We start from the raw sequence: 13671 nt of genomic DNA, 5'->3' as shown, positions 1-13671 counted from the left end.
AATTTAAAAAACAACATTGAAAATGGTGAAAAATTTGCTCACTGTGAAAGAGAGGAAATGTTTATCATAATAACACTTGAAACTGATGTAAAATCCTCTGATCCATTAAATATTACAACAGATACCAACAAAACACACTGTCTACACTGTATTTTATATTTGCAAACTAGTGACATGAAAGTGCTAAGATCTGAATTATTTCTATAATAGCACTTAGCCGAATAAGGACTATTCATGGAATTTTAAGAGCAAATCATGTCAAACCAATCTAATTTCCTTCCAGAAGGTCATTACAAGAGTTTTATGTGGGAGAGAAGCAGGAGATGATATGTGGCAAAGCTTTAAGCAAATCTCATGTGACATAAGGAACAGAAATGGGTTTGGATGAACTTTTTGGAGTGGGGTAAACTGGATGGAAAATCAGAGCTATCACCAGAACAATCATCAGTGCCCAACAACACAAGAGGCAACGGCAGAAACTGATGCACAGAAATTCCACCTGAATTTGGGGAAGAACAATTTTATGTGCAGGTGACCTAGTACTGGAACAGATTGCTAAGAGAGGCAGTGGAGTCTCCCTGGCTGGAAATATTTCAGAACCATCTGGAATAACCCTGTCTGAGCAGGGGGGTTGGACCAGATCTGTGGTGGTGGCCTTCCAACTTGACTAATTATGTGATTCTGTGCTTTACTATTATTTTAAAAAACCTGACCAACAAAAAAAATCCAAATCAAAATAAGCAAAAACCCCCCCACGAAACAGGTGACATCCATTTAGGATACAGGTCTCTTTGCTCTTTTAGGTAAGGATCCTAAATGATAAAGGAGGAAACGGGATATATTCATTATATTTGTAGGGGACACAAACCAAGACAGGACCGAGCTCTTTTTGCGGGCCAAGATGAGAATTCACAAGGCACCGACCAGCCGAAGGAGCACTGCAGAGAGCACCAGAACCATCCTCTGCGGGCACAACTACAGCATAATGAAGAATTACCCCGACCCAATTTGCAATGCGTGCTGTTGCTTCAAGTTTGCCTGCTTTTCACTGTTTGCATTTTGTTCTTACGCAGCTTCAAGTCAACTATGTATGTTTTTAGAAAATTATCTTTGTTTACGTACTTCTCCTCTCTAGGAGGAGAAAGATGATTGATGGTGATGTTCACCAACGAGGTCGAAGAGGTGGCTACCTGTGTAGCCAATCTTGGCCTGTCTGTAAAACTGTATATATATGGAAAAATAAAGTAGACGTTTTTCTGCTTGACCTCCTGCTGCCTGCCTCGTCCTTTCGTGCTCCTAACAGCAGCCGCACGTGTGACCCTCGGTCAGAGCATTCGGTCACCCGGTGCTGACCCCTTGGCCCCGGTTTCCTCACAGACAGCGGCAGGGATCAGCTTTCCGCGCCGCTGCCTCCCAGTGCCGCCGCTCGGCAAGCACAGCCCCCACAGCTCGGGGCCCGCGGGGCCTTTCGGCGGCACAGCCCGGGTCCGGGGGCCCGGCTGAGGGGCCGGGCTCAGAGAGACGGGCCGGGCTCAGAGACACGGGCTGAGGGGCCGAGGGGACCGGGCTGAGGGGCCGGGCTCAGAGACACGGGCTCAGAGACACGGGCCGGGCTCAGAGAGACGGGCTGAGGGGCTGGGCTCAGAGACACGGGCCGGGCTCAGAGACACGGGCCGGGCTCAGAGACACGGGCTGAGGGGCCGGGCTCAGAGACACGGGCTCAGAGACACGGGCCGGGCTCAGAGAGACGGGCTGAGGGGCTGGGCTCAGAGACACGGGCCGGGCTCAGAGACACGGGCCGGGCTCAGAGACACGGGCTCAGAGACACGGGCCGGGCTCAGAGACACGGGCTCAGAGACACGGGCCGGGCTCAGAGACACGGGCCGGGCTCAGAGACACGGGCCGGGCTGAGGGGCCGGTCTCAGAGAGACGGGCTGAGGGGCCGGGCTCAGAGACACGGGCTGAGGGGCCGGTCTCAGAGACACGGGCTCAGAGACACGGGCTGAGGGGCCGGCTGAGGGGCCGGGCTCAGAGAGACGGGCCGCGTTCAGAGAGACGGGCTGAGGGGCCGAGCTCAGAGAGACGGGCCGAGCTCAGAGAGACGGGCCGGGCTCAGAGACACGGGCCGGGCTCAGAGACACGGGCTGAGGGGCCGGGCTCAGAGACACGGGCCGAGGGGCCGGGCTGAGGGGCCGGGCTCAGAGAACCACGCCGAGGGGCCGAGCTCAGAGAGCCAGGCTCCGAGAGCCAGGCCGAGGGGCCGGGCTCAGGGGCCGAGCTCCGAGAGCCAGGCCGAGGGGCCGGGCTCAGAGAACCACGCCGAGGGGCCGGGCTCAGAGAACCACGCCGAGGGGCCGGGCTCAAAGAGCCAGGCCGAGGGGCCGGGCCGAGGCGCGGCCGTACGGCGCCATCTGAGCGCGCCGGGGCCCGCCGCCGCCATGGGAGGAGGTGCCTGGCTGTGGGCGCTGCGCGCCGCCCGCCGCCTGCCCGCCGGCGGTGAGAGCGCTCCGGTGTGGCCGCGCCGCGCCGCTCTGTCCGCCCGCTCCGCGGTGAGTGAGGCGGGAGCAGAACCGGGCTGTCCCTGCGCTTGCGGCGGTGCCGTGCGGGCGGGTCGGTGTGTCCGTGCGCGGGTGCAGCCCGTTCCGCAGCACTGTCCCTGTGGGACAGGGATCCGGCGGCCGCAGGCGGTGGCGGCGGGGGGCCGGCACAGGAGGATGGATGGGCTTTGCCCGCTTATCAGCGGACCGCCGTGAGCTCCGTGGGAGCGGTGCGGGGCGCTGGGCGCCGTGGCGGTATCGCTGTCAGCAGGTGGGATGCTGCCCGCGGGGATGCTCGGCTCCTCCGGCCGTGGGGCTCCGTGTGCGGCTCTTCTGCGGTGGGAACCACAGTGTGCGGTGCCTGTGGCCGGGCAGGGACGGCTCCAGACAGCTCTAGACAGCTCTAGACAGCTCTGCCCGGCTCCCCCTGCCCGCAGCACCGCGGGTCCTGCTCCTTCGCTGTTGCTGTGCTTGTTGTGCCTGGCACAACTGTACGGAAAAAACCGCCAAGTCTAGTTTGTTTCATAAAGCTTCCGGCTTTTAGGCAGTATTTTTGGTGTATTTGAACACAATTTTTTTTTTCTTTGACTGTTAAGATCGATCGTATTTTAGTGGTTGTCAAAGAAACATGTGACTGGAGTTATTTAAATGAGCCCAGCTTTGCCTGCCTGTGAAGCAGACTCCCTTTGGGAAAGCCCCTGTGCAGAATTTTTTTTAGATAAATAGCGAAAATTTCTTAGTATTCAAGTAGGTTCCGTAGTGTCAGCATTCTGTGCGAAAAGCGCAGCTTGGTGCACATGTATTCACTCGCTTTTTGGTTTGTTAGTCCTCAGGCTCCGGGGCCGAGGCTCTGAGGGACAGACGCGCTCGGATCCTGTCACGGGGGCTGCCGAAGCAGAAGCCCATAGAAGGGGTTAAGCAGGTGGTGGTTGTGGCTTCTGGAAAAGGGGGAGTTGGAAAATCAACAACAGCAGGTAAGCTTTCTTTTTTTTTTTTTTTTTTTTTTTTTTGTTATCATTTCCTTTGCACATGTTGTAGTGTTTTGTATGGAATATTTTGGCGCTTGTGTCATTACTTTGTAATCGGGTTCCTTTACGCTGCCTTTCACCTGTGACAAGTCCCGTTGCAGTCATTGAGAATCTGCTTGAATACAGAATTTTGGCTTTAACTTAGGTGTGAATTGAGCTTTGAAATCATATTTTTGTAATACTGCAGTGCTGTTTTGAGGCATTGGGAAATCTGAAGAGGTGATGTAGGCTGTGGTGAAGGGGATTATATACCAGTGTAATGACACTGTTCCTCCTTCCCTGGCTGCTTAGATGTGCCTGTACAGTGCTTTTTTGTCCTACATCAGCATAGTCAGGTGCTCTGTAGAGGATACTGATATTTAGGAAGTGTCAAGATCAAGACTGTTCAATTTTCTCAACTACTTATGTAGGTGATTTATAAAGAAAAAGAGAAGCAGTACTTATAAACCACACAAATTGATCAGAAGCACCTTGAACTGTTCTCTTAACTCCACCATTAGGTTTGAATTGATTTTTCTCTATTTTTCCTCTTCCACTCGTTCCTAGGTGGTAGAATGGGATAGTACATGGGTTACTCGTGCTGCCAAAATTGACTTGAACTTAAACAGAATGGAAAAATACTTGTGCCAACAAGTGTGGTGGCCTTCTTACAGTGGTGGTGCATGAGGGAAGAGTGACTGGTGTCATCATCCTGGACTTCTGCAAAGCATTTGGCACTGTGCTGCATCACATCCTTGTCTCTGAACTGGAGAGACTGGGAGTTGATGGATGGACCATCCAGGTCTGGGACCCCCCAGAGCCTGTGAGAGGAGTGTGTCCATCAGGTACCACACAGATGGTCAGAGGGCTGGAGCATGTCTGCTCTGAAGAGAGGCTGGGAGAGCTGGGATTGTTTAGCCTGGAGAAGAGAAGGCATCAGGGAGACTCTGAGAGAACCTTCCAGTACTTCAAGGGGGCTTACAAAAAAGGAAAGTGTGTGACTTTTTATCTGAGCAGATAGAACAAGGGTGAATAGGTCTAAACTAGAAATGGAGAGATGTAGAGTAGCTGCCAGGAGGGAATTCTGTACTGTGACAGGGCTGAGGCACTGGAATAGGCTGCCCAGACAGGGGATGGATGTCCCATCCCTGGAATGTTCAAGGCCAGATTAGATGGGGTTTTGCACAACCTTGTCCAGTGCCAGGTACCCCTGTCCATGGGTCATGCCCCTGTCATCCTTAGGGTCCCTTCCAACCCAAACCATTCTGTGATTCTATGGCACTGACAGTAAGTTCTTTATAAAAGATCTCTGTGAAGTGTTCAAAATTTGTTTAAAGGTCTCTTTCTTAGCATCTAGACTGGAGAAGAGCAGTTGTTTAGTTGCAGGATGTCTGCTGTTCATTTCCATGTGTTGTGAATAACACAGATATAGCTCTTAATGTATCATTTTGGGGTTTGTATTTCAGCCATGCTTGAAACAGACTGATTGTCTAATAATTTCTAGAACAGACTAACATGATATCTGTACTAAAAGTAACTGTTCTTAAAAATAAAGAATTTTTTTCTATTTATCTGCTATCTGTCCTATACATAGGATACACCTACTTGGACAAAGACATGCAAAACTTGTTAAAAGTTAAAACTTGTGTTTCTTAACCATCAAAAGGTGTGTCATTATAATAATTAGATTGGTTGTTGCAGGTTACTAAAAATAACAAATACCTGTTCATCAGTTGACAGTTTACAGAATGAGCATAATTTGAAAAGTAAATTCAGATTATTCTCTTTATGTCTGCAAACAAATATGTAAATTAAGTTCTTGTAACTGGCATCTGTGTGCAATTTCTACATAAAATCTTACACATGTATAAATAATACTTAGAGCTGTGAATGCATTCCTATGCATTTAAAAAAAAAATCAGGGTTCAACAAGCATTAAATAAGATATTGGAAATATAAATGAAGTATTTACATGTATCTGAAATCGACAGCTTTTTAAAATGAATGCTGTACTTCATAATATTGAGAAGGAAATCTATATTCCTGTTTATTACCATGAGGATAAATTTCATGGTTCAGATGAACAACTGAATTTCAGATAACTTGTATAAACAAAAGTGTTGCATGGCATCATCACTGAATTATGTACTTAAAACTATGTTCTTAATTGAGGTTTGTGGGGAACATGTTTGTTGACAGTCCTGCTCATGCATTTCCAGAGCAGGAATTGAAAAGAAGGGAGACTAGTAAGCACCTAAATTCCTAAAGTGTCACAGAAAATACCATCAGTCTTGTTTGTATGTCAGAAGGCCTGTCAGAGCTTTTTTTTTTTGTTCTCTCCAGTGTAGTTGTGTTTCAGTTGCTACCAGAACAATTTTTTCAATGCAGGTTTAAATACTTGGATTGTTTTTTGTTGTTTCTCTCCTATGTTGGTTTGTTTGTTTGCTATGTTCCCTGCCACTTTTTTGTCAAGTTTCTGTCTTTTAATGACATTCTTCTATATTTACTACATCTGTCCAAAGTCTGGGTTTTTTTGTGTTTTGCTTTTTTTGTTTGTTTTTTAATTCTTGGTCATTTATTCCCTTTTTGCACTGCCCGAAAGATGAGGGTACTGAAGAAAATTGTTCCTGGAGTGAAAAGAAGTCAAATAATGGTTTTGAAAGAGGGGAAACTTCTAATTTATTGAAAGTCTTACTGTTTTCAGCTGTGGAAGTAGAACAAAGTTAGACTGGTGCTCTTGCTCACATTCTGCTAATCCTGATAATTGAGGAAAATACAAAAAGTGACTACATGAACCTTCAGACATTTTTAATGAAGACTAAGAGGCTGAGATTTTTCATTATTGTTCAGGGAAGCTGATACTATATCTCAGTCATATTGACTGCATTTTAACTTTTTTTCTCTCTTGCATGCTTTGATTCTGCATGTAGGATGTACTATTACTGAAACTTTTTTGATTTTGGGCCTTCTTTGTATGTTACAATATTCTCATAAACTCTGTTTCTAAATGGCACTTACATAGAGATGTAAGTATTGAGAGTTTCCTTCCAAAGTTCATCTAAATTATCTATAGGTATTTTATTGATGATGTGGATTAACCATGTCAGGTACAGACACACCTCTGACTCTGTACTTGTCTGATTTTAGACCAAGAAGTTTTATTTGTGCTGTTAGCTGAGTGTTTGGAGAGTTCAACTGTGCTATTTCTAGGGCCAGTTTGGATTTGGAAGTTGGAAGTTACAAATGACTAAACCTTCCTAGACTTGTACTGATTTCAAGAGCCACAGAATCACAGAATATGCTGAGTTGGAAGGATCATCAAGTCCCAACTCCTGGCCCTGCACAGCACCATTCCCAAAAATTACCCCCTGTCCCTGAGAGCATTGTCCAAAAGCTTCCTGAGCCCTGTCAGCCTGGTGCTGTGACACTTCCCTGGGGAGCCTCTTCCAGTGCCCACCCACCCTCTGAGTGAGGAACTTTTTCCTAATATCCAGCCTAAGCTTCTCCTGACTTGGCTTCGGGCATTGAAGCTTGTTAGGGGAGGCTTAGTTTAGATGAGACTAATTAGAGGTTTAGGTTGGATTAGACAAACTCTGATCTCCCTGTGCATCATTCCTTATACCAGTTGGCAGTTTAGTGTGGGTGGAGAGAGCTAGGTGGCTTTTCTTGGAGCCTGCTGTGAAGTAGTGTAGAATTTCTGGCGTGTGTTGCCTTGCTGTCCTGCACTCCTGGTTGTGGCAGCTTAATTCGGGCCAGTATGAATGTTCAGGCTCAGCTTAGGCCCTATTCTCCATGTTTATGCCCTGTTGGAATTGGCAGTAATACAAAAACAAGGGAATGCAAGATTCAGCTAGGATTCAAAATAAAGTTTTCAGCTAGCTGTGATTTCAGCTGAAAACCTTAGTTTACCATTGTCACCCTCCTTTCCCTTCAGGAGTCGAATATCCCTTATTGAAGAAACGTTCATACTTCAATTTTCACACATGAAAGCTGTTTAAGAAGATAGATGTGTAAAGTGATTTTAAGAAAATCTTTGTCTCTTTTCTTCAGGTTTCAGAGGGTGAATTTTTCTCTGATTTGGGGGATGGCTGATTGAGCATTTGTTTAAAAATCAATTTTAAGATTAAAATCTATGTTCTTTGTAGCTTAGGAGGAAAGAGGCTGTGTGCCTCTTTGAGAAGGCTGCACAGTTGTCCTTGTTAACCCCCTGACTGTTTTGTTTGAAGGATCTTTGCTTTCTTGGAGTTAAGTTCTTCAAGACAGGCATCTGGCTCCCCAGCTGCTTTTCAGAGCTTTTGTACTCTTCCAGCAGAAGAAGGCTGATTGCAGCTTACCTTTCCTGAAAGATCCACATACAGCAACATGTAAAGGAAACAAAAGATGTTACCCAAGAAAGGGTTGTGTGTGTTGGATTTTTTCCCATGCTTGTCTTTTTTTTTTTTTTTTTTTTTTTTCTAAAATATGGAACTTTTTGGATTATAAAAATGACTTTATACTGAAGCTTCTAGGGGGTCTCCCAACATAACTGAAGCTGGTGAGCCATTAAAGATACCATTTGCACATGTTATTTAGTTATGAGAGTTAAGTATGGATGGAAATGTAAAAGCTTTAAAAAATGGTCTTTTTAGTTGCTTCATCTCTTTTTGTTTGTTTTTTTACTTACAGATGTTTTTATATGTGACTTTTTTTTCTGACATAAAAATCAAGTGAAAAGCATGCATTGCACCTTCTTCCAGAAAACATCTCTATTCAATATACCACAAGAAATCAAAAAAAGAGATATGATCATCTTTTTGGTCACTTATTTTAATAGCTCATGTCAATGCTTAACTGATTTCTAGTTTTATGGAAGTTCTCTAGAGAGTGTGGTGGAGGTTACTGATGGTAAGGTTGATTTAGTTTTATTGTATGGTGTCCACTTTCAAAAGTGAGTATTCCAAAAGTTTTTCTTAATGCTGTTCTTTGGCAGATTACTGAGACTGTATTTTTATTTTTCAGTGTCCTCAAGAAACTGAGAGTCTGCAAGTTTTTTGCAGATTAGCTTGAGTTTGTTTGCTGATTAACAAACATGGACTGAAATGTGGTGCTGCTGCCATTAAACTGCAAATGTTGTAGAGATGTAAGAAGCTGAGAACAGAGATGATGACGTAATTAATAAATAAATGATGTATTTATATTTTCTCTTGCTAGCAGTGATAACATTCTCAATATTTAGGAATTAAGTTTTCCTGCACTGAATCTTTTTGTTTTTCCTCTTCTTTCTTACAGTGAATGTAGCCCTCGCCCTAGCAGCAAATGATGCGGTAGGTGAACATTTAATTATCAGCCTTAATGTGAAATGTGTGTCATAAATAAAATGGTTACTGCTGAGGGCAGTCACATACATTGAATGTAATCATGTTTTTATTTAGTTAATTTCTAATTGGTTTTGGATGGGCTTTTGAGTTTCTGTGGGTTTGTTTGTATTTTATCGGTACCATGAATAACCAGTAGATCTCATCCTATTTCGGGGTTGGCTCTGTCCTTTCCCTGGTGTGTCACTGAGTTGAACTGGAATTCTGGAAGGATGTGTAGGTGTCATAGAGAATGCTACTGCAGCTTGGAGACTCTTAATAAATAATTAGATATTATCAGTTCCGAACACTGACTTGTAAAAAATAGGAGTTAGTGCTGAATAGTGTCCCAAACATTTTTTTTTCATAGCTCCACAGATTTACTGTTTCTGGAGAAATTATATATGAAAATACTTTATGAACAGCTGAGGCAAAACCCCTCCAAAACTATGTATCTTCCCTAAAGCTTGGAAATACAATTTTTGGAGTGATTTCCCAGCTGGGTATTACTGAAACTGTTGCCTGGACTATAAATAGACAGTAGGAACCACTGAAGAGTAAAAAACCACAGGTTTTATGTCCACCTGCTGCTGTGAACTGGGAGTAGCTCCATTGTGCACATTGTTGCCACACATAAATCCAGAAGCAAGCCTCCTTTGCAAGGAGGCAGTATAATGCAGGCTTTGTCCTCATAAAACATTAAATACCAAGTATCCTCAAGTACTTTAATCAGGCAAATGTAGCATCTTGTTGTAAAAGACAAGTGAAACAGAAAACAGCAGAGTGAGGACTACATGCAGTCTGCAGGCTTCCTGGAGGAATTTGTAAAAGATTTAAAAATATTTCCATCAACTCAGTCACACTTAATAAGAAGAGTGTTTAAAGCTGTGAAATATGTACTGTTTGTGATGGCATCTGATCTTGTGCTTTCACAGCCTTTAATTTTGTGTTTTAAATAGACTGTTGGAATAATTGGATCTCATGGAAGAATCTGTCATTGTGAAAAGCAAAACTGCTTAAATGGTTCCTTCTAATCAACTTCAAAACATGGCATTTGCTCTAATACTTTTGCAAAACAAATATCAGTCTGCAATGTGATCTGTGTTGTGGGATGGTTGTTGAGTGGCTCTGTGGAAACCATGTCACCCAATTGCACATAAATTTCTGTAGATGGTGTCTAATACTTCTCAAAAGTGTAGTTTCATGCATTTTAAAATATGTATTTAGATGAAGTATTTCCTAGTAATTCTGATGTACACAAGTTTAGGGATTATGCCCTTTATTAGGAGCTTTGATGTTACAATTATGTGGTGGTGTGTGTAGCTGGAGGCCAGCATCTGGTGGATGTGAGTGAAGAGCAGCTGAAACTGAGGAAATAGCTGTGAATTGTGTGAACCAGTGGTCACAAGTTGGCAAGCTCTTCCTCTGCTGAAATTGTGCATTGATGTAGTTACAAGTTAGAAAGTACGAAATTAAGGTGGATGAAATAAACACCTGTCCTGTTTGTTCATGCCATTAATATATTTTTTCTTCTGTGGTTTATTTTTCTTAAAATAATGATGGCATACATCATGTTTATGTTTAGCCTTTGGGCTTGAAGTTGCTGATTTCTTCATTTGTGCACTCACGTTAATTACAGTTCATTACTTTTGTGAGATAAGTTTTGAAATGAGAATCTCTGTGACCTCGTTCCAGGCTGGAACTGTCCAGTGCTCTGAATTGTAGAAATCATGGCCATTTTCAGTTTTGTAATGATGAATGAAATAAATAAGTAAATAAGTAGGTTGTTTTTCAGAGTCCTTTCAGCAGGTGCCTCCTGCTGTTTTATGGGGAATTTCTTTGTCCTGAGGTATGCAGCAATTACATCTAGTAACTGTTGTGTCTCACCTTGCCGTGGTTTTTGTTTCCTTCATTGCTGTTGTGAGTTCATCTCTTTCAGAAGAAGCAGTAATAATTGTTAGCTTCAGTTCAGAAATGGTCAGAGCTTCAGGAGGCCCCTGCTACTTCATTAACAGTCCTTATGTCTCTTATAAACAGAATTTATAGAAACTGATCTTGAACTTGATGTACTGCTTAAAGGAGGAAAGAAAGGTCTTGTGGAGGAGAATAGGTCACCATGACTATAAAGGTCTGTGCTTCCTTCATTAGTCTGAGTCCTATGCTTGTAATTGGTGTTCTTTTCCTAAGATAAAACAGGTTACAGACTGTTGAAAACAAACTGTTTTCTGGTGAGTGAGATCTGTGAAAGATGCTCTCCTCTTGCAGGAGATGGGATTAGAGTAGATTCTTGCTGCTTTCAGATACAGCTGTGACATCTTATTGTTGTTTGGTGTATCATAAGTTGGAAGATTACAGTCAAAGTGTAAAGGATTTTTCATCCTCTTGATGAAAGAAAGCATCCTTCTATCTTTTAAGAATCTGTGTTCTCTAGTTATAAAACAAAACCTTCCACTGTTTCTACAGATACATGTATTTAATTTTGGTTTTGTTTTTTTTTACATGGGAGCTTTTTCAGTTATTGTAGTCTGAAATACTAAGGTATCTACAGAGCCTTGGACAGGGTCACAGTCACACAGTGTTGTTGGCAGGGCCAGGATTAGAACTCCTGAGTTCAAAGTCTTGCATGCTGGTGCTCAGTCTGCTTTGCATATTTTTACCTCATGGTTACAGAGTAAATAATTCAAGACAGAAGTTCATTTGGATGCCTAGATACCGTGTCCAAGACAGAGTAGGTTGGGTTTTTTTTGTGTGGGTTGGTTTTATTTTTTTTTGTGTGTGCATGTTTTTGTTTTTGGTTGTTGTTGGTTTTTGGTGGTTTTTTTGTTGGTTTTGTTTTTTTTATTCAGAGCCACAGAAGACAAGCAGGGCAGCCTCTTACGTCTCCCTAGAATATTAGTTTTTTTGGTACCCTGGGTTACCTGTTGTAGATGTAGATTAGTTAAGAAATATATAAGCTCTCGGGCCTCTACCAAGGCCTATAAATCTATACAGTGTTCTTTTTGTGTTAAGAAATAACTTAGTTTCACCCTTGTGTCCTGTTGTTAATTGCTTGCTTAGTTTGACAGCCGATTCTTTTCATTCTTTTGATGTACCAGCAGTCAGTTGTGCTCCCCTAGGAGCACTTGGGAAGAATTTTTGGGTTTTGTGCCAGGACAATTCATATTCAGACCAGAAAGACTATTTATGAAAGCTGCCTGGCCAGAGACAATTTATTATAGTAGAAACAAGTCGAATTAATAGATGGCAGCAATAATAGGGTAGGGATTGCTTGTTTATGAACAGAGTATTTTAGTGAGCAAACACCAGCTGTGCATGACTAAGGATGGCACAAATCCAGTTGGGAGGCTGTGTGCTTGTGCTGTCACTGTGAGGCAAGCTCCCCAGTCAGATTGCCTTTGGCTCGCCTTTTCCTTCGGGAAGATTTACATTTTCACTGTAGGATGAGATGGTTTTTGTGTTGAGGAGGACGGAGGAGCAAGGAGTAAAACCATATGGACCAAGTTAGCATGTAGTCATGAGGAAGTGGCTTCTCCCTGCAGGACTGGGGGCACGTGAAAAAAGGGCAGCAGTGTTCTGTATTCTGGCACAGCCCTACGCCAGGGTGTTACTGGGTGTAAGAGTAACTAACAGTAACTGCTGCTGTCCTAGCTGGGTGTTACTGGGTCCTGCAGAGCAGGAGCAAAATGGGAAAGGCACAAAGGGTGAATTTACCCCGGGGTGAGCGGATTTCCCGGTGCCTTTCCCCCGGGGTGAGCGGATTTCCCGGTGCCTTTCCCCGAGGAGCGGATTTTCGGGTGACTTTTCCCTGAGAAGAGCAGATTTCCCGGTGCCTTTTCCCCGGGGGGAGCGGATTTCCCGGTGCCTTTCCCCATGGAGCAGAATTCCCGGCGCCTTTTCCCCGGGGGGAGCGGAATTCCCGGTGCCTTTTCCTGAGAGGATCGGATTTCCCAGTGCCTATTCCCTGGTGAGAGCGGATTTCCCGGTGCCTTTTCCCCATGGAGCAGAATTCCCGATGCCTTTCCCCGTGGAGCAGAATTCCCGGTGTTCCCCGGCAGAGCCTTTCCCGGGAGCAGCACTCTGCGGGTCCCTCCTGGGGTCACTGTCACCGGGCCCTTCTCCCCGTTGTCCCGCACGGTGCTTGTCCTGCTCCTGAGCCCGAAATCTCCCTGCCCGCTGTAAACACAGCCGGGGAGCACATTTCTCAGGCCTGCAGAGTGAGTTACAGCGTTGGAATGATGTGGGCAGCAGCCGACTCTTCGTGTCAACTCATCCCTGCGATAATAAAATTAATTTTAATTTCTTCCAACCGTGTATTTAATCAAAACCCACACATTTTGAAACTCAAAAGCCACCCAGCTAACTGGCTGTGTTTTTTAGTTGTGGTTTGTTTTTTTTTTTTTTTTGTGTGTGTGTGTGTGTGTTTTTGGTGTTTGTTTTTTTTTGGGTTTTTTTTTTTTTTTTTTTAAAGTTTTTTTTTTTTTTTAATTTTTTTTTTTCTCGTGTAATTAAACTGTTCGTCCACAGGATAATACCTGACTGCTACATTCGTAGATGACTTTACATTTCTAATTGTTAAGGAAAAAATTTCTGTGTGGGAAGACAAATGTAGAAGAATTTAGGCAATGATGGGATCCTTCACTGAGTAATCATAACATGAAGGCAAGTTTTGACTTGTTTGTCCTCTTCCCATGCAGCTTTTCTAATTGGTTGGATTTCATTTCTAGGCATCTTTATCTCCGCTGTGTAGAGAATCAGAAGACTTTAATCACTGCAGCAAATGTCTTCATGCTTGTT

General features: G+C 44.0%; 1 protein-coding gene across 3 annotated transcripts in view; it reads left to right on the top strand.

Moving 5' to 3' along the window:
• Positions 1–2525: 2525 nt before the first annotated feature.
• The window catches only part of NUBPL (NUBP iron-sulfur cluster assembly factor, mitochondrial), an 80097-nt gene continuing 68951 nt past the window's right edge, over positions 2526–13671 (top strand). The window contains exons 1-3 of one of the 3 annotated variants that reach the window (XR_010743893.1): positions 2526–2549; positions 3364–3511; positions 8813–8847. The gene's annotated coding sequence lies outside the window, so the exon portion shown is untranslated. Of the gene's footprint in view, positions 2550–3363; positions 3512–8809; positions 8848–13671 lie in introns of those variants that run through there. The other 2 variants (XR_010743892.1, XM_066322136.1) reach the window with 2 other exon arrangements.

This window comes from Sylvia atricapilla, chromosome 6 (assembly GCF_009819655.1).
Source record: "Sylvia atricapilla isolate bSylAtr1 chromosome 6, bSylAtr1.pri, whole genome shotgun sequence".
Lineage (NCBI taxonomy): Eukaryota > Metazoa > Chordata > Aves > Passeriformes > Sylviidae > Sylvia > Sylvia atricapilla.
Note: the sequence above shows the minus strand (reverse complement) of the source record. Positions and strands in the feature narration are given on the sequence as shown.